Source organism: Macaca thibetana, chromosome 10 (genome assembly GCF_024542745.1).
Source record: "Macaca thibetana thibetana isolate TM-01 chromosome 10, ASM2454274v1, whole genome shotgun sequence".
Classification (NCBI taxonomy): Eukaryota; Metazoa; Chordata; class Mammalia; order Primates; family Cercopithecidae; genus Macaca; species Macaca thibetana.
In genome coordinates this window covers 55,306,921-55,333,770 of record NC_065587.1, presented here as the reverse complement: position 1 = coordinate 55,333,770, position 26,850 = coordinate 55,306,921, and the positions used below count along the sequence as shown (strand labels likewise).

Genomic DNA, 26,850 nt, shown 5'->3' with positions numbered 1-26,850 from the left:
GCAAGGTGATAGGTGGATGATATTAAACAAAACAGGCATGGCCTTTACCTGCATGAAGTTACAAGCACAACTGGTGACTTTAAGAAGTCAATAAGCAGGGGGAGTGAAAGAGGAGAGTGTGGCTGGGGTCTTTCTTGAAAAGGTGCTATTGAAACTGAGAAGAGGGCTGGGCGCGGTGCCTCATGCCTGTAATCCCAACACTTTGGGAGGTCGAGGCGGGTGGATCACCTGAGGTCAGGATATCAAGATCAGCCTGGCCAACATGGTGAAACCCCGTCTCTACTAAAAAAATACAAAAATTAGCCGGGTGCGGTGGCACGCGCCTGTAGTCCCAGCTACTTGGGAGGCTGAGGCAGGAGAATCGCTTAAACTTGGGAGGCAGAGGTTGCAGTGAGCCAAGATCGTGCCGTTGCACTCTAGCCTGGGTGACAGAGTGAGACTCCATTTCAAAAAAAAAAAACTGAGAAGAGGAGTCAGTTATACCAAGAGTAAAGGAGGGAGAGGGAGTAAAGAAGGGTGCTGGATTATTCCTTCCTTTGCTCATTATTGATTCTAAAAACCTCACTTATTTTCTGTATTCAGTTTCCTTTCTATTGGAGAGTATTCTTGGGGCCTGTGAATGGTAAACTTGCCCAGTCTTTGTTTGAAAATATCTTTTGCCCTCACACTTGATATGTTAGCTAGATATAGAATTTTTTGCATAGCATGTGTAATGAATGTGAAAGTTACACATGCCTCTTTAAAAGTTTTACGTGCCTCTTTAAAAGTTTTCAATCAAAACAGAAATAGATAATGTACAAAGTGAAAGTCTTTCATTTCTTTTCTCACAGTTTCTCAAAAGAGAAGAATTTTTTTCGAAAGAGAGAAATTTCCCAGGGAGAACCATTGGTTGCAGTTTGCCCTTTTCTATGTATACTTAAAATTGTTTAAAGTGTAAAGTATGTATACTTTTTAAAAATGTGCATGTACACAAATGCTGCACTTTTTTCTTTTTTCTAAACATAAATAATCACGTTCACATTTGAGCTGGACACAGTAGTTCACACCTGTAATCTCAGCTACTCAGGAGGCTAAGGGTGGATGATTGCTTGAGGCCAGGAGTTTTAGGCTACAGTGAGCTATGATCGCACTAGTATACTCCAGCCTGGGGACAGAGTGAGACCTTGTCTCTTAAAATTTAAAAAAAAAGTAAATATTTTTTTAAATTAAAAAATGATAATATATGCAATTTTACCATATAGTTTTTAACAATCAAGCATGTACATTTTCCCATATCAGTACAATGAAATCTCCTTCATTCTTTGAAATAGCTGTATAGTTTCTCATGGTATTGATACACCATAATTTAACTGTTTTTCTATTAATAGACATTTAAGTTGTTTTCCCCCCTTGCTTTTGCTACTGTACAGTGTTTCACTGAGTATCTTTTTACTTAGGTAAATATATCTGTAGTATAAATTCCTGGACATTTCAGGAATGTGACGTGTCCAGGAATTTCACCCCAAAGGATATGTGTGCACATTTAACATGTTAATAGGTATTGTCAACTTGTCTTCCCAAAAGATTGTTTCAATTTATAATCCCAGAGTATGTATAGCTCTAATTTTTGCTTTTCTTCTGGTTCCTTAGAATTCCCATACTGATTAGTCAACAGTGGAAAATCTGAAGAGATGCAAGCAGGAAAAAGAAATTAAACCAGGTAGGTAGTGATGCTGTTCATACTCTACTGCCAGAGCAGCACACATTTTTGCCTGAATATCTTTATTTCTGGCCGAAGGAAGAAAATACATAAGTTCCAAATGAAATTAGTGGGAGATTTTGACCCTATGAAGAAAAAACAGGATGGCTCTTTTCAAAAGTTATATACATAACATCACGCTGCAATTTCACAGTCAGATTCCATTTTCAGGCAGTTTTTTGTAATAGCATCAGAAAGACAGTTTACCTCTGGTGGCTTAAGAGGGGATGGGTTTCCCAGCCATGTACTTCAGCAGGTGCAATCATACACAGGAGTTACTAGCAATGTTGGGCCTGGTGCCAGCTTTCTTCTCCGCCAAGAGTTTTCTGTAAAGCTGTTTTCACAAAGACCGGGGCACATTATGGGAATTTTCATTTTAATGCTGTAATAGAGAAGCAAAAGCAGGCAAAACCTAACCCAAAGAAATGGGTTTGGCCCAGTAGTCTGGTGAGAGGGGATGAAGATGCGGTTCCTCCAGCTGAGAACAAATTGCCATTCACAGAGCACAAGTGGCCCGCCTGGCAGTATGGCCACCTTGGGTCAATGTCCATAGTTTATGATGTCTAAATGTTTCTGGCATAAGTTAATAATTTTAAACTCAGGGTAGCATAATAATTGACTTTTTACCTAAAGCAGCAGTATTTATCAACAAATCTGGTGAATTTCTTTGAATTGTCAAGTTGGAAGTACTGGGTCCACAGAGATCTTTTTACCCACCGGGCATCTATCGGCATCCATGGATGTAGTTGTTAAGGTATCAGAATTGAAGGCTATTCTGGATTGGCCTACACCCACCTGGACCTTCTCCATAGCTGGAATTTTCATAAGGAGACTAAAGAGCCTGGGGATGAGCGCTTTGCTCTGAAGAGCTTGCGGAATCCACTGTGTGTCTGTCCATAAGCTAAGGATGGTGTGAGAACTGAAAGCTGCATGAGAGAGAGAAGGTCTTGTGATTTTCTCTCTCTTCAGCACTGTAGGGGCACAGTGCAGCTGTGTCTGGTGCAGCTCAGTTTATACTCCTGCCTCAGCCAGGAAAAGTTTTTTCATTTTTACATTAATTTAGCAGATATTTATGGAGCATCTTCTATAAATTGGACACCAGATAACAAAGCAGAAGTGGCACAGTCCTTGCCCTCAGGAAGCTTATGGGTATGGCTGACAATGGACTAGTAGCAGTAGTCTGTGGTAGGTCCAGAGGGCTAGTGGGCGGAGGGTGCTGAGGCTTGAAAGGTATGCAGGAGATGACTTGGAGAAGAGTGGACAGGGAGAGGCTGGGGGCTTGTGGAGAAGCACGGCGAAGGCCTGGAGGCTTGGTGGGTGCAGCACTCCATGGAAATTCCATGGGCTGAACACAGTGCAGAGGGGGTGCCCTGGCTGGAGTTGAGTCTAGAGGTGGCCATGAATGAATCAGAACTTTATCCTGATGGCTCTGAATGGAAAGTCACTGGAGGGTTTTAAGCAGGGAAGAATTGTGAGTCAGGCTTAGGAAGGAGACTGTCTAGCTCCAGTTTGGGTAAGGGACTGAGAGAGTTCCGCACTGTGCCTGGCCCACTCTCTTCTTAGCGCCTGTGCTTCTCCTTCCCTCGGACCTTCAAGAAGTCAGAGGACAAAGCCCGAAGTCTGAGATAAGATAGCCTCCTTGGGGAGAGAAGAGGAGTGGTGCTGGGTGGGTGGGAGGGGGCACCCAGTGTAAAGCAGAGTGTACAGGTGGCCTTAGACAAGTCACTTCACACCTGTGAGCTTCAGCTTCCTTATCTATTAAATGAAGATAATAAGTATTACTCTTCTTTTCTCTCATCTCATGAGATATCCTCAGGATATCTCAAAATATCATAGATATTTTACATGCCCAGCAAGGGCTTCCAGAGAAATCTCTCTGTTTTGTTTGCCATGTAAGGATTTGTTGAAATCCTCAAGCACATATTAAGTGCATCCTGTCACTGCAGCTTATCCCCTGGGATGAAAGTAGTGAAGAAGCCCTAGCCTCAGGATCAGTCTCACAGCTCTCTCTCCCTGCAGCCAAGAAGGACCAGTCTACAGAGGGGAGGGAGCAAACACAGACTGAAGGCCAGGTATGTGCTGGGCCACACCTACAGACAAAAGAGTGCTTGGGCAAGGCTGCTAAAACTATTATTTAAGCCATGTGCCAGGCGTGATAAGCACTTACATCCTTCTCAGCCTCATTTAGTTTGATCTTATGAAGTACATATATATTATCTCCATTTGATAGATGAGGAAACTGAGACTCAAAGAAGTGGAACTGTTTGCTGGTAGTGACACAATTAGGAAGAAGGAGAAGGGCCGGAGTCTTGAGTCCGTGCTCTCTGACTTCTGTGTGTAGTGCCTGCCATTCTGCGGTGCTCCTTCAGATCTTTCAGACAGTGCAGAGGATGCAGAGGAATCAAGGGACAGCTATTCTCTTACAAACCTTGAAAATCCTGTACAGAGCCCTCAGACAACCAAAACATGGTCCAGAACTGAATCCTGGGGCCAGCACATCCATTTAGCACTTTTCTCAATCAGTCCTTTTCCCCAGGTGCATTAAACAGGGCAGCTGCCTTCCCACCATTTGGGCAAACTGCTTGGCAGCTAGGAGTATGCCTGCTCATCTCCCAGGCTACTTGGCTTTGCACCTCAGCAAGGAGGGCAGGCCATGCCCCCAGGGAAGCACATAGTTATTATTCCTTCTGCCGGAAGGACACCCCCTAATCTGGTTTGCCATGGACACTGAAGTCACTCCCTGTCTCCTGGCCATGAGGAAAACTCCTTTGAGAGGAGCCAGTGAAGCCAGTGGACAGAGTAAAAAATGAGAATCCTGCCTGGCTGAACAAGATCTCTAATGCCTAGTTCTGGAAAGAGTTGAGGCTATGTCCACACCAAGCCATTTAAAGAATCTGCCCAGTAGAATCAATATTGTCAAAACGTCCATACTACCCAAAGCGATCTACAGAATTAATTCCATTCCTATCAAAATTCCAATGGCATTGCTTACAGAAATAGAACAAATAATCCTAAAATTCCTGTGGAACCATGAAAGACCCCAAATGACTAAGGCAATCTTGAGCAAGAAGATCTAAGTTGGAGGTATCACACAACCTGATTTCAAATATTATAGACTGGACATGGTGACTCACACCTGTAATTCCAGCAGTTTGGGAGGCTGAGGCAGGAGGATTGCTTAAACTTAGGAGTTCGAGACCAACCTGGGCAACATAGTGAAACCCTGTTTCTATAAAAACAAAATCCAAAATTAGCTGGGCATGGTGGCATGCACCTGTAGTCCCAGCTACTCAGGAGGCTAAGGTGGGAGGATCACTTGAGCCCAAGCATCGCATTGAGGCTGCAGTGAGCCGTGATCATGCCACTGTACTCCAGCCTGGCTGACAGAGTGAGATCATGTCTCAAAAAAAAAATTATAATGCTATAGTAATCAACACACACACACACGCACGCACGCGCACACACACACACACACACAGAGGAATATTATTTAACCTTAAACAAGAAAATCGTGACATTTGCAAAAACATGGTTGAATGTGGAGGACATTCTGCTAAGTGAAATAAGGCAGACACGGAAAGACAATACTGCAGGATCTCAGTTATATGTGGAATCTAAAAGAGTTGAACTCAGAGAGAATAGAAGGGTGCTTTCCAGAGAGAGTAGAAGGGTTGTTGGGGAAATGGGGAGATGTTGATCAAAGGGTACAAACTTGCAGTTATAAGATGAATAAATTTTGGAGACCTAATGTACAGCATGATTACAGTTAATAATATGGTATTTTATACTTGAAATTTGCTAAGAGAGTATATCTTAAGTGTTCTCACCACAAAAAGTAACTGTGTGAGGTGGTGGATATGTTAATTAGCTTGATTGTGATAATCATGTCACAGTGTGAATATGTAAAATTTTTATTTGTCACTTATACCTTAATAAAACTGAAAACAATTTAAAGAATCTGCCCAGGTCACAGGAAGCCATCAGTCATACCCTGAGCTGTTGTGTAAACTCAAAGAATATGGTTTATAGCATATGGATGAGTGCTCTTGTGCCAATGCTGGGCTAAACCTTTATATCCAGTGTCTAATTAGGTAGTTTCTGTTATTATCCATGTTTTACCAAGGAGGAAACTGAGGCCTTTGGAGATTACATCATTTAGCCTATGTACCAGAGCTGGAAAGTTGCATAACCAAGATTTCACTCGAGCTTTTTTTAGTTCCACATCTTCTATTTTTTCAGCTACACCAAAACGACTTCTTGAATTTAGCTTTGCCTTTCTGATAATAGTAACCACCACCTTTTATTGAGCATCTTGTCATGTGAGCCAGGCATTATACATCCATTATTTCCAATCCCAGTAGAACCTTATAAAGTATCATTGTCCCCATTTCACAGTTGAAGAACCTGAGGTCCGGAGAGGTCAGGAATTTTGCCTAACAGGTTTCGTCTGAGACTAGAGTGAGCTCTCAGCTATCATCCTATACTTCCTTCATTCCTTACCTTTTCAGATTCCTAGGAGGAAAGGACTCAAAAAAATTACGCATGAATTTCCTTTAATTTCACAACAACCCTAAGGGTTGGGGGTTGATATCTCTGTTTTACAAAAGAAGAAACTGAGGCTCAGAGATGTTAAGTGATTTTCTCAGCATTATACAGCTAGCAATTGGTGGAGCCCCGATTCATACAGGCTCTGATCCATAGCTTACTTGCCTCCCCCATTCCCACCCCTCACCCCCTTTCAGCTCTGTCTCATTGCAATTGGGGCAGAGAATCCAGCCTTTATTTCTCCAGGTACTAGTAGTCCTGGGAGTCTGGGGGATTTCCAGCTCCTTTGAATTCCCTCTTTTGGCCTCTGCTCTGCCTCCAGCACCTCTCTTAAGAGTCCTTTTCACTGTTGTCATAGCAAGGGTCTCATCTGGAGGCAAGCTGCCTTGAGGTTGGAACTATTCAGCTGCTTATCAGCAAGGCTTCAGGGCCTTGCCATAGCAACCTTCCAAGCCACCCATCTTGTGACCTGTTCTGACTCAGTGCCCCTGGGAATCCCCTGGTTACAGATGTCTGCAGTGACTAGGATGCAGCAGTCGGCTCCCAGGACTGTTTTTCTGGCCAAGGCCATTTTTAGGAAGGCTTCTGTTCCAGCTGTGCTGGGAGAGTTGAGGTCCAGAGCCTCCAGACCTTAAGAATGCAGGGTTATGTGATGTCTAGAGCTGGGGTTTTTAGCTAGGGCTTATGGGTAGGCATTAGGGCTTTAAGAGCCCCCTGTAATCATAGGTATGGTTACACACACACACGCAGAGAATATATCCTTTTCTGGGCAAAGTATCCGTAGCTTCCCTCAAACTCTCAAATGTGTCTGTGACCCTTAAAGTTTAAGAACACTGGTCTAGAGAGAATCCAAAGTGTTGTGGGCCACTGTGCTCCCTTGGCCACCAGCCTCTCGGATGCCAGCATCTTGAGAGCACACCAGGCCTCTAGTGTTTCTGCTTAGGCATGAACTGGGATACAGTATCAAATATTGCTGATGTTCACAATTTTAACTGTAAATGTACAGCTGTCCTTTGGGATGCCCCAAGTACTTTTTTTTTTTTTTTTTTAATTGAGATGGAGTTTCGCTCTGTTGCCCAGGCTGGGGTACAGTGGCGTGATCTCGGCTTACTGCAACCTCTACCTCCCGGGTTCAAGCGATTCTTCTGCCTCAGCCTCCTGAGTAACAGGGATTACAGGTGTGCACCACCACGCCCAGCTAATTTTTGTATTTTTAGTAGAGATGGGGTTTCATCATGTTGGTCAAGCTGGTCTCGAACGCCTGACCTCATGATCCGCCCGCCTCAGCCTCCCAAAGTGCTGGGATTACAGGTGTGAGCCACCACATCCAGCGCCCCAAGTACTTTTTATGCTGTAAAAGTACAACCGTGCTGTGGGATGCCCCAAGTATAACCATGAAAATGCACGCTCAGCACCCCAGACATGCCAGCATGTTTGAACATAGTGTATTCACCCCATAAGTGGTAGCTATTTTTTTATTTTATTAAATTTTAAATAAATTAATTTTAAATACATTTTTGTTTTGTTTTACTCTTATCATTGTTATTATTTATTTGGTCAGGAGCCAGGACTCAGGTGGTTATTTAGTCACTGAGTGATTAAAATCTGTATGTCAGGAGCTGTGCTATATTTCGAAGACACAGTGACAAACAAGAAAGGCAGGGTACCTACCCTCTTGGAATCAGTTGGAACGGCAGATAATGAGCAAATGTATCAGCATCATGCCTGGCTCACGGGACATTTCTGTGTGTATTTGTTGAATGACTGTTGAATGAATTTCGACTGTGGTTATTATTAGGAAGAAGTCAAGGTGCTGCAGGTGGCAGACAAGGAAACTTCATCTCTTCTGGTGGGTCAGGGAAGAGGAAGGGGGACTCAGGCTAAGGGGCCTATGCCATGGGCCACCAGGAGTTACACAGGACTGTTCACAGGGGGCTGGCAGTCCCATGAAGACTCAGTATCTGGAGGTGTGGGGTCGAGGCCTGGAATACTGAACAACCAAGGGCTTAGGAACCTTGTGTAAACTATGATAATGTGGGCCAGAGGTACGGATGACATCTACAGTCTGCTCAAGTAGTGATGGTCCCTGGCTTGCAAACATGTTGCTCTTCCAGGTTCCAAGGGAGGCTGTTGTTCAACCAGTATTTACCTATGTAGCGAGTTCTGGGTTCAGAACCCTACTTCTGTCAGGAGGCAGGAAGGATGGAAGGACATCCTTCCTGCAGCCGGAGGCAGCAGGGCCCCAGCCACTGCTGGCAGTGGCCATGGACACACAGTGCAGTGTCTGAGCAGTGTGTGAAGACACTCGCTCACTGTCTGAAGGGCTTCACTCACCCTCCACTAGTGAGAAGCCTCTGAATATTGGCATGGAAGGGAAGCATTCACATATTAAGGGTAAAATCAAAGTCAGAACAAAATTCAAAGTCTGCTCTTGGCCCTCAAGACCCTGAAAGGCCCCAGTGACTGTAATTCCACTCACCTCCTCTCCCTCTCACCGCTCCCCAGCCCCACAGCCTCTACTGGTCTTTCTGGTCAGCAGGCTCCCCTTGCCTCTTGCATGCTGTGCCCTCTGCCTGGCATACTTAGATGTGTAAACAGAAGTGGTTTCTAAACTCCTCTCTCTCATCATGTGTGTGGACTGTGATACCCAACCATCAGTAACAGCAGCTGATGAGGACAGTGATCATTAGCTAGAGAGCGCACCCTCGGTCCCCCCACTCGGCATTATTAGAATAATAATAATCCCCCACCAGGTCCCCCCACCTAGCATTATTAGAATAATAATAATCCCCCACCAGGACTCCCCACCTGGCTTTATTAGAATTACTATTAGAAACTGTCCTCTAGTGATTCTGGCAATTGTGATTTGTGCCCCCTTACTACCACTAGTTAAAAATTGCGGGTTTATGAACTGAGCTCCCTAGCTAGACCATGGACTTCCCTCACGTATACAATGGTATCTTACTCTTTTTGTATCTGTGGCATCTAGTCCCAAGCCCAGTATACACTGAGGGATCAGTAAAATTTTTCTGAAGGAATGGATGAATACTATAGAGATAATCTCTTGCTGCTTTTCATTCTCCACAGTGTATTTTGGAGATGCATTTTATAGAATTCTAGAGGAACTAGATTGACACAAACTCTCTTCAACCCATGAAAGTCTGTGCTTCCACGGAGGTCTCTGGAAAGCAGCAAAACAGTCCAGCTGCATCACTGCTTGGTGGCCGGGCATGCTGGGTCCTCCCCAGGCCTCCTGCTGTGGATGTATGATCTAAACTTGCCCAGGCTCAGATACACAGCACGGTTCTCAGAGAGTGGCAGTCTCCATCCTACTGTGAAGGGATGGGCAGTTTTCCAAGGACTTCCTTGCTTTCCTGCCCTTCCTTCAGAGCTAGAAGTCTCTTACCTCCCTTACCCCCGAGCTAGAAGTAATGTTAGAGATTGCTTCGGTTATCCACTCCTGAGTAATCCATCACCCCTGTTACTCAATGGTTTAAAACAGCAGCAATAGTTTCTTATATCTCATGGTTCCTGTGGGTCAGGAATTTGGGAACAGCTTGGCTGGGCAGTTCTAGCTTGGATCTTTCATGCAGTTGCAGTTAGATGGTGACTGGAACTGGGGCAGCTTGGGGCCGGCACCGCTGGATGCTGGCCGGCTGCTGCTCTTTCCAAGCCGTCTCAGGACCTCTGCCCTGTGGTTACTTCATAGGCCTGTTTGGGCTTCCTCACGGCATGGCCACCTGAGATTTCCCATATGCAGCTCAAAGCTCTAGAGGCAGGTGTCCCCAGAGAGAGCCAGGTGAAAGCTGTGTAACCCTTTATAGCCTCATCTTGGAGGTGACACAAAATCATTTTTGTTGCATTCTATTTGTTAGAGGTCACTAAGGCCAGCTCATTTGGGGAAATTGAAATTAAACTCTACCTCCTGAGAAGAGGAATGTCAGATAATTTGCAGACCTGTTTCAGAACCACCACAGAGATACCCAGTTTCCCCCTTCATTCCACACTTGAGACTCCTGAGGTTTGAGGGGAAGAGCCTTGTCCAGAGGTGCCCAGCCTGGCATGGGCAGACCTGGAGTGTGGCCCAGCCCCTAGGCCTTAGGCAGGGCTGCCAGGAAGTGATCTCACTTTCCCTTCCTTCCTGGCCCCTCACAGTAAGATAGAGAGTGCCACTCTCTGGGAACCTTGCTGTGTAGCTGAGCCTCAGCAAGTTTGATAATACAGACACAGCAGGAGGCCTGGGGAGGACCCAGCATGCCCGGCCACCAAGCAGTGATGCAGCTGGACTGTTCTTCAGCTTTCCAGAGACCTCCTGGAAGCACAGACTTTCAGGGGTTGAAGAGAGTTTGTGTCACAATTCCAGTCCCTAGCCCTGGCCCTACATGAAATAGTAACACCACCCTGCCAGGAGGATGTAGCTGCTGAGGAGGTAAGCGTTTTAAAAAATTCATGCCCCAAAATAATTATTTTTACTGTTGCTGTAAAAAATAATTATTTTTACTGTTAAATACCAAAGAGTAGAATGTGGTGGTAGAATCAAGAGAATCAACCCAGCATCACTGAAAAGATTCTGAAGGTTTGTATCCAGCTGAATATCCAAAACAGGAGGTTGCATAAGCATGGGTAAAACCATCTCGGTGTATGTTTTAGACAGCCTTGTAGAACGTTTTCCAGGGACTTGCTTACTTTCTTCCTCTTCCTTCAGAAATGCCTTGTTATGAAGCTGGGGACAGGGGAAAAAGAAGGTCGGAAAAGGGAATGGGTACTTTTCAGTAAACCCATACTACATGCCAGGCATGATACTAATTCACTCCCCTGCTTTATAACCTAATAGCACAGGCTCCATCTGGCTCCGCACTCCTTGGGTATATGGCCTTGGGCAAGCTCCTTAACCTTGCTGAGTTTCAGCTGCCTCTTTTGTACTACAGGATAATTATATGTTCTATGTCATAGAGTTACTATAAAATTAAATGCTTGTAAGATGCTTAGCACAGTCTGGCATGCAGTAAGAAAGAAGTGTATAACAGGCCGGGCACCATGGCTCAAGCCTGTAGTCCCAGCACTTTAGGAGGCTGAGGTGGGCGGATCACGAGGTCAAGAGATCGAGACCATCCTGGCCAACATGGTGAAACCCCACCTCTACTGAAAATACAAAAATTAGCTGGACGTGGTGGTGCACGCCTGTAGTCCCAGCTACTTGGGAGGCTGAGGCAGGAGAATCGCTTGAACCTGGGAGGCGGAGGTTGCAGTGAACCAAGATCGTGCCACTCCACTCCAGCCTAGTGACAGAGCGAGACTCCATCTCAAAAAAAAAAAAAAAAAAAAAAAAAAAATATAACTGTTGGCTCCAATTAATCCCCGCAGCCACTTTTTAAGGCAGGTGTAAGCCCTCCAATTTTACAGAAGGGGTGTCTGCAGTCAAGTGAGGTGCCCAGCACCATGTGCCGCTATAGGGACAACAGCTGAGATTCTGAAATCCTTGTGGCGTCCACCACACCGCATTAGCCTCCGGGCAGCTCTGCCAGGGCTTTCCTGACATGCAGTAGTTGGGGGCAGAGGAACTCAGGAGGCTTCGTGCCCTACAGGAGCCCATGTCAGGTCCTAGAGCAAGAACATTTGGAAAACCAAGGCCAGGAATCCACTTATCCACTTAGGAGGCTCTTTAGGGAGCGGGGTTACAGAGAATGTTGTACACAGAGGAAATAGTCTAGTAAAGGCTTTGAGGTCAGGAATTAAATGAGGTTTGAGGATTTAAAGAGAGGCCCAGTGTGACCAGAGCAAAATGGACCAAGAAGAGAGCAGAAATGAGACAAAGGCTCATCTGCAGAGGCAGGCAGGGCCAGATCCTTGTAGGACTTCAGGGGCTGGCATCAGGAGTGTGGATTTCACTAGATGTGAAATAGAAAAGCATCAGAGATTGAACAAAGCAGGGAAATTCCAATGACCCAATTTCCATTTTGAGAACGTTACCCTGCCTGCCATATAGAATGCAGACCCTGGGCTAGGGATGAGAGAGACACAGGACTCTGACTCTGGTCAGGGTCTCTGCTGAGAGTCCTGGTGAGACATCCTGGAGCCTGGGTGGTGCGTGTGGAGGAGCGAGGTCAGCAGATTCAAGCTCTGTTTTGCAGGTAGAAACAAAAGGACTAGGCTGGGCACTGTTGCTCATGCCTGTAATCCCAGCTCTTTGGGAGGCCAAGGTGGGAGGATTGCTTGAGGCCAGGAATTTAAGACTAGGCTGGGCAGCATTGTGAGACCCTGTCTCTACAAAAACATAAAAAAGAAAAAACAAATAACAGGACTTGGTAAAGAATTGTCAATGGGTGGTGAAGAAGAAGGGAGGTCAGGGGTGGCTGCGGGTTTCCAGCTGGGCAGATGGTGGTGCTCTTGCTCAGCTGGGAAGGCCAGGGCGAGCAGGCTGCTGACTTGCCGTCTGAAGCTTGCAGTGCTGGTGGGATAGCCAAATGACACGCTCAATAGGCTGTCACAAATCTAGACTTTTAAGAGAGGGTTGGGGCTCTTTGAGGGTCACCAACGTAGATTATTTCAGGGAAAGGATAAGAGCCCCTAGGGAGAAAACAGAAGAGACTGGCATCCTAACACAAAGGTACCGGCAGTAGCAGGTGCCTGTGCAGAGTGGTTGGAGGGAGGCCCAAAGGGTGTGGTGTCTGGAAGTCCGATGAGGAGAGTGGTCCGAGAAGAAATGAGTTGGAAGAGGAGGACAGAAAGGTGTCCCTGGGGATAGGCAGCGTAGAAGTCACTCAGGACCTTGTCTGACCCCAGCACCCTGCCCTTCCCTCCCTATCACTGCCTGCATCCAGGCCTGCTTGGGTCTAGGCCTGGCAGGTGCAGAGACCAAGGCCCGGCCTCTCTGCCTCCAAACAAAGCCTCACCCAGGGCCACTCTTTGAATGGCAGCAGGCACTGCCGAGGCAGGCATCAGGCTCCTCTCTGGTGACCTTGTATTGGATGTGTCCCTAAGGCGCTGGGTAGGGCTTTGCAGCCAGCCCCGGGCAGGCCACACATGGCTAGAACCAGCAGCCCTCCCTTTTCCCAGGTTCGTGGAATGTTCTCATTTTGGGGCCCTGAGTTTTCTGTTGGCCTCAGTGCCTCTCTTTTCTGGCTTTCCATCACAGAGAGAAGCCGCTACCCTTGGAATTTGATGAATGCCTGTTCAATAGGCCCTGGCATTTCTGTTTCCACGGCCCTTTCGTCCCTCAGAGAAGCCTTAGAGAACATTTTGCCCACCCCTGATAAAACTTCTCCCATGAGACCAAGTCCCACTTCTGTGCTTCATGTCTTCTGCAAAAGTCTGTTTGCTTTTTGTGTGTTTTCTGCAAATACTGAATTTTTGAAAAAGAAAAAAAAAAGCAAAACAGGAAATGACCTTTCTAGTATATTTGGAAAACAATTTGAAGCTTGTAATGGAATCTGCCTGAGCAATGAGGACTAATAGCTGCAGACTTGGAACAGACCATGTAGCTCTTGGCAGATACTGGGGCCTCTTCAGTTTACAAAGCTGGGGGGAGTTATTACAAACCCACTGGAGAAGTGGCTTCCTGTGGGGAAATGCCCAGAGCAGGCACCTGCAAGCACCATAACCTCTGACCCCAGGGCCCCAAAAGGTCTGGGGACAGAGTATAAGGGCTTCACCCTTTGTCCTGGGCATTCAAGGTCAGTCACATGTCTGGCAATCATCCAGATCCCATAAGACACCAAAACCTCCTGAGGATGAGGAAAAGAAAGAGCTTCGTTCTTTAGCACCCCATAGGGCTCAGGCTGAGCTAAGAGATTCTAGATTGTTTTTAGACTCAAATTGCCTGTTGGCTTTCTGGGTCACTCTCTATCCAACTTTTCTGTAGATTTCAGCAAAAACCACCTCCTCAGAGAGGCCTTTCCTGATCATGCAGCCATTAACTGAATGATCCACATGCAGAGAACCCTGTCCTCTTCTCCCATAGCTCATATCATAATCTGTGATGATAGATCCATTGACTTGTTCAGTGCCTTTTTCTCTTTACACATTGTAAATATCTTTTTTAGTTTCCAGTATATACCCTGTGCCTGGCACAGTGCCTGGCATATAGAAGTTGCTCAGTACATTGAATGAATAAATGAAATATCAAGACTGGAAGACTTAGAGACCAGATGCAATGACTCATGCCTATAATCTCAACACTTCGGGAGGCCGAGGCAGGTGGATCACTTGAGGTCAGGAGTTCAAGATTAACCTGGCCAGCATGGTGAAACCCCATCTCTATTTTTTTTTTTTTTTTTTTTTTTTTTTTTTTTTTTTTTTTTGAGACGGAGTCTCGCTCTGTCGCCCAGGCTGGAGTGCAGTGGCCGGATCTCAGCTCACTGCAAGCTCCGCCTCCCGGGTTCACGCCATTCTCCGGCCTCAGCCTCCCGAGTAGCTGGGACTACAGGCGCCGCCACCACGCCCGGCTAATTTTTTTGTATTTTTAGTGGAGACGGGGTTTCATTGTGTTAGCCAGGCTGGTCTCGATCTCCTGACCTCGTGATCCGCCCGTCTCGGCCTCCCAAAGTGCTGGGATTACAGGCTTGAGCCACCGCGCCCGGCCAACCCCATCTCTATTAAAAATACAAAAAGAAAATTAGCCGGGTGTGGTGGTGCATGCTTGTAATCCCAGCTGCTTGGGAGGCTGAGGCAGGAGAAGCACTTGAACCAGGGAGGCGGAGGTTGCAGTAAGCAGAGATCATGCCACTGCACTCCAACCTGGGCGACAGAGTAAGACCCCATCTCAAAAAAAAAAAAAAAAAAAGCCTGGAAGACTTGGAGATCATATTTCAAATTTTGTTATTTAGATGGTGGGAAAGGAAGCTGAGAGAGAGAAGGGGACTCTTCAGGGGTCACCCTACTGCACGGGTATTGAACCAGATCTTCAGCCACTGTTATGATGCAGGGCCGCACATTCTTTGCTCTTCTTTCCCTGTAATCTAGAACGTCTTCTATTATTAACTCGTTCATCAACTATTCATTGAGCTTCAAGTATGTGCAGGGCCTTCTGGACATATAACAGTAATCACGCCAGTCAGGGTCACCACTTCTGGGGAATTTATATTCTTACCACGCAACGCCATAAAGCACCAGAGAAGGAAGTTTTAATCTTCTGTAGCACCATTAAACAGAGTAAAAATAAAGGAGCTGAATGAAAATCCAAAGGCAGGTTTTACTAACTCAGCCTCCAAATGAACCATCCTAATCATTTATTAATTGAATTCCGCTTACATTCCCCATCACTTACTACACTTTTTGCATCACCATATTATTGAATCTTCATAACAGCCCCCTGCACTGCAGGGTGTGACTGTTAGCCCCACTTTGCTGAGGTGAGGGGACTTGTGCACGGCCTCACAGCTGGTCAACAGCAAAGCTGGGCTGGACGAGCACCCTAGATGCCCTCTGCCCTGCCACCCATTCCCCTCAGAGATTTGTAATGTCATCAGGGACTCCCAAGGGGGCCGTGTGATGTGGGGAAAAGAGCTCTGGACCAGGAGTTAAGACTGCTAGATCAAGAACCCTAGGCAAGTCCCTTGCCCTTTCTGAGCCTCCGTTTCTGCAGCTGTTGATGAGAGGCTTGTCTAGATGAGCTCTGGGATGTCTTTCGGTTAGATTCTACAACAACTTTTCATTAATTGAACAGGTATTTGCCCTGTGATGGTCCTGAATGAATCAAAGCTGTCTCCCTGCTGGAGATAGGTCATGGACTGTTGGAAATGAAGACTCAGAAATCAGGAGAGAAGACTGTAGACCCATGTGTTAGGGCATATTAGCAATCATATATTGAGAACATCCTTCCATGCCAGTATACATAAATGGATCCAAATGCTTCTTTTTAATCATTGAAGGTTCCTGAGCTGAGCATGAGGATGAGCCAGCTGATGTTGGGGAATGTCCCTCTTGAAGTAGAGGACAGAAGGCTTGAGGATGAATTGGGGGTGGGGGATGAGGAATAAGTGAGAAGACTGGGGACAGAAAAACCAGTTGGGGAAGGTTGTAATCGAGTGGATAGAGATGATGAAGCCCAACTGAGGCCATGATTACTGCGTGGAGAAAATGGGAGGATGGACCTGAAGAGAGAAAATAATTGAACCTGGGTAATTGAGCTTTAAGGTGCGGGATGCCTTCTTAAAGAGAGGAAGAAGTCAGGCATGTGTTACGGGTAATAGGTTTTTGACTTGCATAATTGATTGTGGAGGTGGCTCCTGACTAAGAGAATGAATGAGAGAGAGTCCTGGAGGAGGGAGAGCATAATTTTGTTGATATCCTCCGGGAAGATTCATCTAGATGTCTGCAGCTCAGCAATGAGAGGATCGACATTGAAATGAATGGAAGATAATGTCATGAGAGAGAATGAGATGTGTGGAACAATTAGAGAAACATTAGAAGACAGTAAAGGATGGAACTAAGGGGGTATACAAGTAGTCAAGGTGTTGGACTAGGAGACCGTATAAGAGCATTCTAAGAAGTTGAAGGCAGTTGCTTTACTGCCTGAGCCTCAGTTTCCTCATTTCTAAAATGAGGATTTTAGAATAGTGCGTACTCATTGTGTTTAGGATTACATGAGAGAATGTGTGGAAGGCACTTACCTTGCACATCAGAAGTAGAACTCATTCAATAATTCATCATTCATTCTGCAAGTAAGAGTCAAGCACCAGCATATGCCAGGCTCTGGGCCAGCCCTTTGGAGTACACAGAGGAGCAAAAGGGAAATCTGAGTGCCTGACCTCGTGGGAGAGGAACTGTGAAAGAAAGAAGACTCAGTATCATAAAAATGTGATTTCTGTCTACATTCAGGTACCAGATATTACTGTATATATTTAGTGCAGTCCTGATAAATACAAGAGAAATTGGGGGACAAGTTAAATGACTATTTAGTTCATTAGAAAACATAGACCAGCAAAAACAGCCAGAGAAAAAAAATCTAAAGTCAAAAAAGATTTCAGCTATCTATGAGAAGGAAACCATTCTACAGTTTTTTTTGTTTTTTTTTTTTTTTTTTTTTTTTGAGACGGAGTCTGGCTCTGTCACCCAGGCTGGAGTGCAGTGGCGCGATCTCGGCTCACTGCAAGCTCCGCCTCCCGGGTTTACGCCATTCTCCTGCCTCAGCCTCCCGAGTAGCTGGGACTACAGGCGCCCGCCACCTCGCCCGGCTAGTTTTTTGTATTTTTTAGTAGAGACGGGGTTTCACCGTGCTAGCCAGGATGGTCTCGATCTCCCGACCTCGTGATCCGCCCGTCTCGGCCTCCCAAAGTGCTGGGATTACAGGCTTGAGCCACCGCGCCCGGCCTCTACAGTTATTTTTTTAATTTAAAGCTAATGTAGGCCGGGCGTGGTGGCTCAAGCCTGTAATCCCAGCACTTTGGGAGGCCGAGACGGGCGGATCACGAGGTCGGGAGATCGAGACCATCCTGGCTAACACGGTGAAACCCCGTCTCTACTAAAAAAAATACAAAAAACTAGCCGGGCGAGGTGGCGGGCGCCTGTAGTCCCAGCTACTCAGGAGGCTGAGGCAGGAGAATGGCGTGAACCCGGGAGGCGGAGCTTGCAGTGAGCTGAGATCCGGCCACTGCACTCCAGCCTGGGCAACAGAGCGAGACTCTGTCTCAAAAAAAAAATAAATAAATAAATAAATAAAAATAAAAATAAATAAAGCTAATGTAATAGAAAACATGATACTAGTACATGAGTAGACACATCAGCTGGAGAGATTAAAAGATTCAGAAACAGACCCCAATAGACAGTTTTGTATGTAACAATGGTAGCTTTTCACATCAATGAGGAAATGATGGATTACTCCACAAATGATTTGAGATAGGTAGAAAAAATTAAGGTGGCTCTCTAACTCATACCTTATTACAGATAAATTCTAGATCAATCAAAGATTTAAATATGAAAAGGGAAGCCATAAAAGTACTAGAGGCCAGGCGTGGTGGCTCACACCTGTAATCCCAGTAGTTTGGGAGGCTCAGGCAGGAATATCACTTGAGCCCAGGAGTTCAGAACCAGCCTGGGCAACATAGTGAGACCCCATCTCTTAAAAGAAAAACAAAAAAAGGGAATTGGCTGGGCACTTTAGCATGCACCTGTAGTCCCGTCCCAGCTACTCAGGAAGCTAAGCTAGGAGGATCCCTTGAACCCAGGAGTTCAAGGTTGCTGTGAGCTAAGCTGGCACCACTGCATTCCAGCCTGGGTGACTCCAGACCCTGTCTCAAAAAACAAAGTACCAAAAATAAACAAGGGATTTCTTTACTAATCTTAGAGTGGGGAAGACATTTCTGATTATGTTCCAAAGCCCAGAAACCATAAAATAAAGATCAATTTTACTAATGAATATAAAAAAGATGTGTGTGGGAAGTGCCGAAAATAAAGTCAAAGTACAAATGACAAGTAAAAAATACTAGTAGCTCCCAATTAGACAAAAGACTAATTGCCTTAATATATTAAGAACTCCTACAAATCAATAAGAAAAAAACCTAAAATCCATTAGAAATGGGCAAAAGGATTTGAAGAAACAGTAAACAGAAAAGGAGATGCATATGGGAAGATGCTCAGGTTCACTCCTAGGAGCAGTAGGAACTAAAACAATCAGGCACTGGTTTTAAAACCATTTTTTAGATTAGGAACAAAACAGCATTAAGAAGACTGTGGTGAAGCAAAGTGCTCATCTGATATACCTACTGGGAATTGCTATGGTTTGAATGTGTTCCCTCCAAAATACCAATGTGATAGTATTAAGAGGTAGGGCCTTTAAGAGGTGATGAGGTCATGTGGTCTCCTTCTTGTGAATGGGATTAGGCACCTTTTATAAAAGGGCTTGAGGCCAGGCACGGTGGCTCATGCTTGTAATCCCGGCACTTTGGGAGGCTGAGGCCGCCGGATCACCCGAAGTCAGGAATTCAAGACCAGCCTGGCCAACATGATGAAACCTCATCTCTCCTAAAAATACAAAAATTAGCTGGGTGTGGTGGTGCACACCTGTAATCCCAGCTACTTGGGAGGCTGAGGCAGGAGAATCCCTTGAATCCAGGAGGAGGAGGTTGTAGTGACCATGCCACTGCATTCTAGCATGGGCATCAGAATGTGACTCCATCGAATAAATAAATAACAAATAAATAGGCTTGAGGGAGTGCGTTTGCCCCTTTTTGCCTTTCTGCCAGTTGCCCTGTGAGAACACAGTGTTTAAGGTGCCCTCTTGGAAGCAGAGAGCAGGCCTCACCACAGGCTGGCGCCTTGATCTTGGACATCCCAGCCTCCAGAACTGTGTGAAATAAATTTCTGTTCTTTGGAAATTACTGAGACTTGGCCGGGCACAGTGGCTCACGCCTGTAATCCCAGCACTTTGGAAGGCCGAGGCGGGCGGATCACGAGATCAGGAGATCGAGACCATCCTGGCTAACACAGTGAAACCCTGTCTCTACTAAAAATACAAAAAATTAGCCGGGCGTGGTGGCGGGCGCCTGTAGTCCCAGCTACTCGGGAGGCTGAGGCAGGAGAATGGCGTGAACCCAGGAGGCAGAGCTTGCAGCGAGCAGAGATCGCGCCACTGCACTCCAGCCTGGGCAACAGAGCGAGACTCCGTCTCAAAAAAAAAAAAAAAAAAAAAAAAGAAAGTACTGAGGCTCAGATATTTTGTTGTAGCAGCACAAAACGGACTGAGAGATAGGAACTAACTTCTGTGGGGAGAATTTGGCAGTACCTATTATAATAAAAAAGTCACAGATCCTTTGAGGTGGCAATTCCACTTTTATGGAAACAACTCTCAGGTCCATCAATAGGGAGGTAATTAAATCAATCTACAACAGTGAGATAACAGAGTATCATGCGGATAATAAAAGGAACAATTTAGTTATTACTTTGGGTTTGTTTTCAGTGTGTTGATGTAATCAGTGCTGCAGTGGCTTCAGAGTGATCTACAGTTGTTTCCAAGGCGTGTGTGTGTGTGTGTGTGTGTGTGTGTATGTGTATATATATATAATTTTTTTTTAATAGAGTCTCACTGTGTCACCCAGGCTAGAGTGCAGTGGCACAGTCGCAGCTCACTGCAGCCTCTGCCTCCTGGGTTCAAGCAATTCTCCTGCCTCAGCCTCCTGAGTAGCTGGGACTACAGGTGTGCACCACCACACTCAGCTCATTTTTGTATTTTTAGTAGAGATGGGGTTTCACCATGTTGGCCAGGCTGGTCTTGAACTCCTGACCTGAAGCGATCCACTCACCTCGGCCTCCCAAAGTCAAGACACATTTTTAAATGAAAAAAATGCAAGATGGAAAATAAAATTTTGTTTTAAATAAAGGAAAAAAGAAGGGAAGGAGAAAAAGAGGGAACATGTATATTGCATAGATTTTGTCTGGAAGGACACCAAAACGTGCTTGCCTTGGGGAGGGTGTCTGGATCAGATGGGAGGGAGATTAAGGTCTTATCTCTGTCCTTTTGGACCTTTTGAGTTTTAGACCACATTTACACATAATCTAAAATTAAGTAATTTTAAGACTAAGTGAATATGTTCACTATAAAAAAGGAAATATAATGGATTTTTAAATCACTTACAAAAATATTAATGCATGTAATTATATCACTGATATTCTTTTTCATTTAACTATATGTGAACATTTTGCTATGTCTTTAAAAAATATTCACAAACATCATTTTAATGCCTGAATGGTATTTCATTTAGATATAAATTAGTTAAGTATGTATATATTAATAATTCTCCATTGACACATCCATTAGGAACTCATTTTGGTGTCTTTAGTTTCCTGCTATTATAAATAATACTGTGGGCCGGGCACAGTGGCTCAGTCCTGTAATCCCAACATTTTGGAAGTCCGAGGCAGGAGGATAACTTGAGCCCAGGAGTTTGAGACCACGAGTTTGAGACCACCTTGGTTAACATAATGAGATTCCCATCTCTGAAAAAAAATGAGCCAGGCGTGGTATAGTCCCAGTACTCAGGAGGCTGAGGCAACAGGATCGCTTGAGCCTAGGAAGTTGAGGCTGCAGTGAGCCATGATTGTACCACTGCACTCCAGTCTGCGTGACACAGCGAGACCCTGCCTCAAAAAAAAAAAAAATACTATGATGAACATTTGTGTACATTTATCTTCATGTAGATCTTGGATTATTTTCTTATAATAGATTATTATAAACTGATTTAGTAGCTCAAAGATATGTAAAAAGTTGAGGTTTCTGGATACACGCTGTCAAGTCACTGCCCAAGGAGGTCTTGGAAGTTTACACTCTAACAGGGTTTGAGAATGACCCTTTTCTGACATGATTTCCAACTCTGAGGATGCTTTATTTCCCCATTTGCTGTTGTCTTTAAAGATGAGAGGGTGAGTGACGAATATAAATGTGAGAGAAGAATTAAATTACGTGTTTGTGCTTTGGATTGGAGAGCTCTCCAGAGCCATCTTTGGAGTTGCTGCTCCCTGAGGGTATACGGTAGCCAGAGCATGTTGGCCTAGTTGATGTTTTCTAGGATTGGTCTTTGAGTGTGGCATTTGCTGTCTCCATGTCCTGAGGCCCAGTGTCCTGCACTGGGCAGCTTGTAACATCAGATGGCATTGTGAGATCAAAGCCCCAGGAGACGTTCCAGCACAAAGCTGGCCTTTCAGATGGAGCCTGTAACTCCATCCCATGGTGTCAGGTCCTAGTACAAGAACACCTGCACAGCACTTCACGGTGCACGGAGGCCCTTCTCAACAGTCCAAGAAGGAACTGCTGCTCCTCCCCACAGAGGAGGGGGACAGCGGGGGAGAAGAGGGATAGGTACAAACTCCCTCTCCTTCAGAGAGTGAAATCCAGCGAGTGTGCATGGAGCGCCTGCTCTTTACCAGGTGCTGGATGAGAATCAGGAAATGGAGCAGCCAGAGCCTGTTGGCTCAGCTGGGATTAGGTTTCAGCTGGACATGGGAAAAATCCAGACCAAATTCCTGTTCCTGTGGAGCTGACATTCTAACTGAGGAAGAGCTGAGGACTCGGAGGCTCCGGGAGCCAGTGTGGCCTGCTCGGCGTTTGTCCCTTTCCAGAGCAGCAGGTTTCAGGTGGGAATGAGGCCCTTCTTGAGCTGTGGCTTATACCGGCCTCACTCACCTCAAGAGGGCAGCTGTGGCCACTGCGTGCGTGATGTGTGTGAAAACACAGGCACCTGGGCCATGGTACCTTTCGTTATTGTAGGAATTTTCGGCATCATTTTTATCCTCTGTTGTTACCGTTATCATAAGCCATTTCCCTGTCCTTAAGCACTGAGCGGCTTCCCCAGAGGGAGAGGGCAGGAGTGAACCTTCGTGACCTGCAGAAGGAGCCACCTCTGGAACTTCCGGGAATTCTGTTAGCCAAGGAGGAGCCAGAACGTGACTAGGGCAGCGCGCAAGGCTGCTAGGAAGATAGGCAGGGCGCGCCATCTGCTGCAGCCGGGGGGAATTGCCGTGGACAGTGTCCTGGCCCTCCTCTATTTTACACAGGGGAAACGAAGGCCCGAAGAAAGGCAGGGTCTTGCCCAGGGTTAGGTGGCAAAGCTTGGGTTTAAGGTCACGCGTCTCATGCTTTGCTTTTTCTACCATAGGACACCTCCCACCTCCCTGTCTCACCTGTCTGATCTTTGAGGGCCCCTAATTCATTCTTTAGCTAAGTGTTTCTTTTTTTTTTTTTTTTTTTTTTTTTTTTTTTTTTGAGACGGAGTCTCACGCTGTTGCCCAGGCTGGAGTGCAGTGGCGCAATCTCGGCTCACTGCAAGCTCCGCCTCCCGGGTTCCCGCCATTCTCCTGCCTCAGCCTCCTGAGTAGCTGGGACTACAGGCGCCCGCCACCGCGCCCGGCTAATTTTTTGTATTTTTAGTAGAGACGGGGTTTCACTGTGGTCTCGATCTGCTGACCTTGTGATCCGCCCGCCTCGGCCTCCCAAAGTGCTGGGATTACAGGCTTGAGCCACCGCGCCCGGCCTAAGTGTTTCTTCTGAGCTAGGTGTTGTGGGGGATGTGGGCCCAGCCCTCCATAGTGATCCTCTCTCTCTTTCTCTCTCTCTCTCTCTCTCACACACACACACGCACACGCACACACACGCGCACACACGCGCGCACACACACGCACACACACACACACACACACACACACACACGCGCACACACACACACACACACACACGCGCACACACGCACACGCGCGCACACACACACACACACACACACACACGCACACACACACGCACACACACACACGCACCCGCACCCCTGCAGCACTTACTGGCTCAGTCCCACCCTGGGTGCCTTCTGGGCACTTCTGCCAGTGTCAGCTACCTTCGAAAAGCATTGCACAATAATTTGGGTTTATGAAAACTTCAACCATTGAAAAAATATAGACTTAGAAAACAAAAGTTCCCCTTACTCACAAAGAACCACAGTTGACAGGGTTTATACATGTTTTTTCAGATTTTTTTTTCATATGTCTGCTATCTTTCCCCACAGGAACTGGGTTTTATTTTACGTGTTGTTTTGCAACCTCTGTTTTTCAGTTGCCAGTTTATCTCAGATGTTGTCCTATGTCAGTACAGGCCCATCTGGCACATTTCTTACTTTATTATTTATTTATTTATTTTTTACTGACATGTCATTGTATATATTTGTGGGGTACAACTTGATGTTTTGATACATATATGTTGTATAATAATCAAATCAGGGCAGTTAGCATATCCATCATCTCATGCATTTATTTATTTCTGATGAGAATATTCAAAAGTCTCTCTAGTTATTTTGTAATATAGAATGCCTTTTTTTTTTTTTTTGAGACGGAGTCTTGCTCTGTCTTGCCCAGCGTGGAGTGCAGTGGCGTGATCTCAGCTCACGGCAATCTCTGCCTCATGGGTTCAAGCGATTCTCCTGTCTCAGCCTCCAGAGTAACTGGGACTACAGGCGTGTGCCACCACATCCGGCTAATTTTGTATTTTTAGTAGAGGTGAGGTTTCACCATGTTGGCCAGGCTAGTCTCAAACTCCTGACCTCAGGTAATCTACCTGCCTCGGCCTACCAAAGTGCTGGGATTATAGGCATGAGCCACGACACCCGGCCTAGAATGCCTTACTGTTAACCATCACCTTACTGTGCATCAGAATAGGAACTTACTGCTCCTATCTAAGTGTAACTATGTACCCGTTGACCAGCTTTCCATCCTTTCCTCTCCTTTCCCCTCCCTAGTCTCTGGTAATCATTGTTCTGTTCTCTCCTATGATATCGACTTTTTTTTTTTTTTTTGACAGTTTTGCTCTGTCCTCCAGGCTAGAGTGCAGTGGCGCGATCTCGGCTCACTGCAAGTTCTGCCTCCCGGGTTCGCCATTCTCCTGCCTCAGCCTCCGAAGTCGCTGGGACTACAGGCGCCTGCCACCACACCCAGTTAATTTCTTTTTTTTTTTTTTTTTTTTTTTGTATTTTTAGTAGAGATGGGGTTTCACTGTGTTAGCCCAGGATGGTCTCGATATCCTGACCTCGTGATCCACCTGCCTTGGCCTCCCAAAGTGCTGGGATTACAGGCGTGAGCCACCGCGCCCAGCCAATATCAACTTTTGTTTTTTAAGATTCCACGTATGCGTAAAATCATGCAGTATTTGTCTCTCTGTGTCTGGCTTATTTCCCTTCACATTATGTCCTCCAGGTTTATCCATGTTGTCCCAAATAACAAGATTTCATTTTTTTTTTAATGGCTGAATAGTATTCCTTTGTGTATATATACATTTTCTGTATCCATTCAATCATGTTGGACATTTGGGTTGATTCCATATCTTGGCTATTATAAATAGTGCTGCAGTAACCATAGGAGGTCAGATGTCTTCTTGATATACTAATGTCAGTTCTTTGGATGTATACCTAGTAGTGGGATTGTTCGGTCATATGGTACTGTTTTTAATTTTCTCAGGAACCCTCCATACCGTTTTCCATAGTGGCTGTATGGCACATTTCTTTTTAATAAATACTTCATAATTCATGCAATGCCTAACCTCCTGGTGGACATTTGGGTGGTTTCCTGTAGGCTGCTATTACTGACCAGGTGCAGTAAACATCCTCACACTATAGAAAACATTGGGCATTTGCCTGAGTGGGTCTAGAACTAGGATTTGCTAGGTGGGCCCACCCCACTGGACTGTGAACTCCTAAAGTCAGGCCAGTGCTTAGACCACCCCTCCCACTTACTAATTCAGGTCTGCGAGGTAGCCAGAGTCCATGCAATGACTGCTATCTAATTGCCTTCAGAAAACCATAGGTGCTCAATGAGAGATACTAGTATCCCCTTCGCAAATTAACCTTTTGTTAATATAGTAGCAGTACTTGTTGCCAAGAGTACATAAATGGACAATCTTGTGTGCTACCGGTGGGAATATAAATAAAAACAATGCTGACTTTATAAGTCTTTCTGCCAATTTTTTGTCATTATAAATACCACTATGCCATTTGGGAAGGCAACTGGGAAATGTGTCAAAAATCTAAAAATTATTTCACCCTTCCCTTTAGCCCAGCAATTCTGCTTCTAGAGATATACTCTCAGTATATCTCTAGAATATCTCTAGTATATCTCTAGTATAATTAGGGATGGGCACAGAGACTTTCATAAAGGCCCAGTGCTGTGTGTGGCAGTAGAAAACTGGGAAGTACCTCTGTGTTCATTTCTGGAGGCCTCATCCTAGAGTCAATCATTGCCCATGCAAGTATGCTGGCACAAAATTCATGTGGAGGGAGCCTTAGTGACATGTTCTAAAGCGTCCCAAAGAGTAGACTACATAACAACATAAGGTATGGTCCCAAATCATTTCTAAATGTATGTGGCTCTTCTTTATATATGTGGCGCTCTTCTCTTCTCTCTCTAGACTGTGTCACCAAGCACCAGGGCTGTGAACTGCTATCTGTGTAGTAAGAACTACTAATTTCATATCTTTCCTCTCCACTCCACCTCTCTTCTGAGCTCCAGCTTCCTGGTTCCATGCACTTACACTACCTCTCCCCTTGGAGGGCTCACAGGCATCTCAGAGTTACCAGATACGCCAAATAGGACTTGATGCCCCCAAATATTCCTCCTTTGTTCTTCCACATGTCAGCAAACCATACTTCTGTCCACCTACTTATTCACACCAGAAACCTAAATTACCTGTCAGTCCAACACTGCTTCTTGGTTTGATTTCCAAGTTACATCTAGAATCCTTCCCACTGCCACGCTCCTCCACCCACCATCTCGGCACCTGAGCTTTGCAGGAGCCTCCTAACTTGCCCCTTCCCGGCACTGCTCTGCCCAGACACCAGAGTCATCTTTGAAAATGCATGACTGCTCCTTCATAACCTGGCCTAAAGCCCTTCAGGAACCAAGTTCCAGATGTGGTCTGGCTCCTGCCTACCTCAGCAGTGTCCTCAGTGTCATTGTCCCGCTTCCGCCATACTCCTGCCTACTGGCTCTTTCTGTCCTTCCAAGCCCCGATGCCTCACCCTCCCTCAGAGCCTTCACACGTGCTGTTCCCCTCTCTGTAATGCTCTTCCCCTCACTCTTCATCTACATGACGCCTCGTCATCCTC

At 45.7% G+C, this 26,850-nt stretch overlaps 1 protein-coding gene across 4 annotated transcripts in view; it reads left to right on the top strand.

Annotated features, from left to right (window-relative positions):
• Nucleotides 1-26,850, top strand: part of PKIG (cAMP-dependent protein kinase inhibitor gamma) — a 92,005-nt gene that overhangs the window by 59,995 nt on the left and 5,160 nt on the right. For 2 of the 4 annotated variants that reach the window (XM_050806621.1, XM_050806620.1), the window contains one exon: nucleotides 1,630-1,699. The exons of 1 other annotated variant lie outside the window; for it this stretch is intronic. The gene's annotated coding sequence lies outside the window, so the exon portion shown is untranslated. Of the gene's footprint in view, nucleotides 1-1,629; nucleotides 1,700-3,757; nucleotides 3,804-26,850 lie in introns of those variants that run through there. One more of the 4 variants, XR_007729245.1, reaches the window with a different exon arrangement.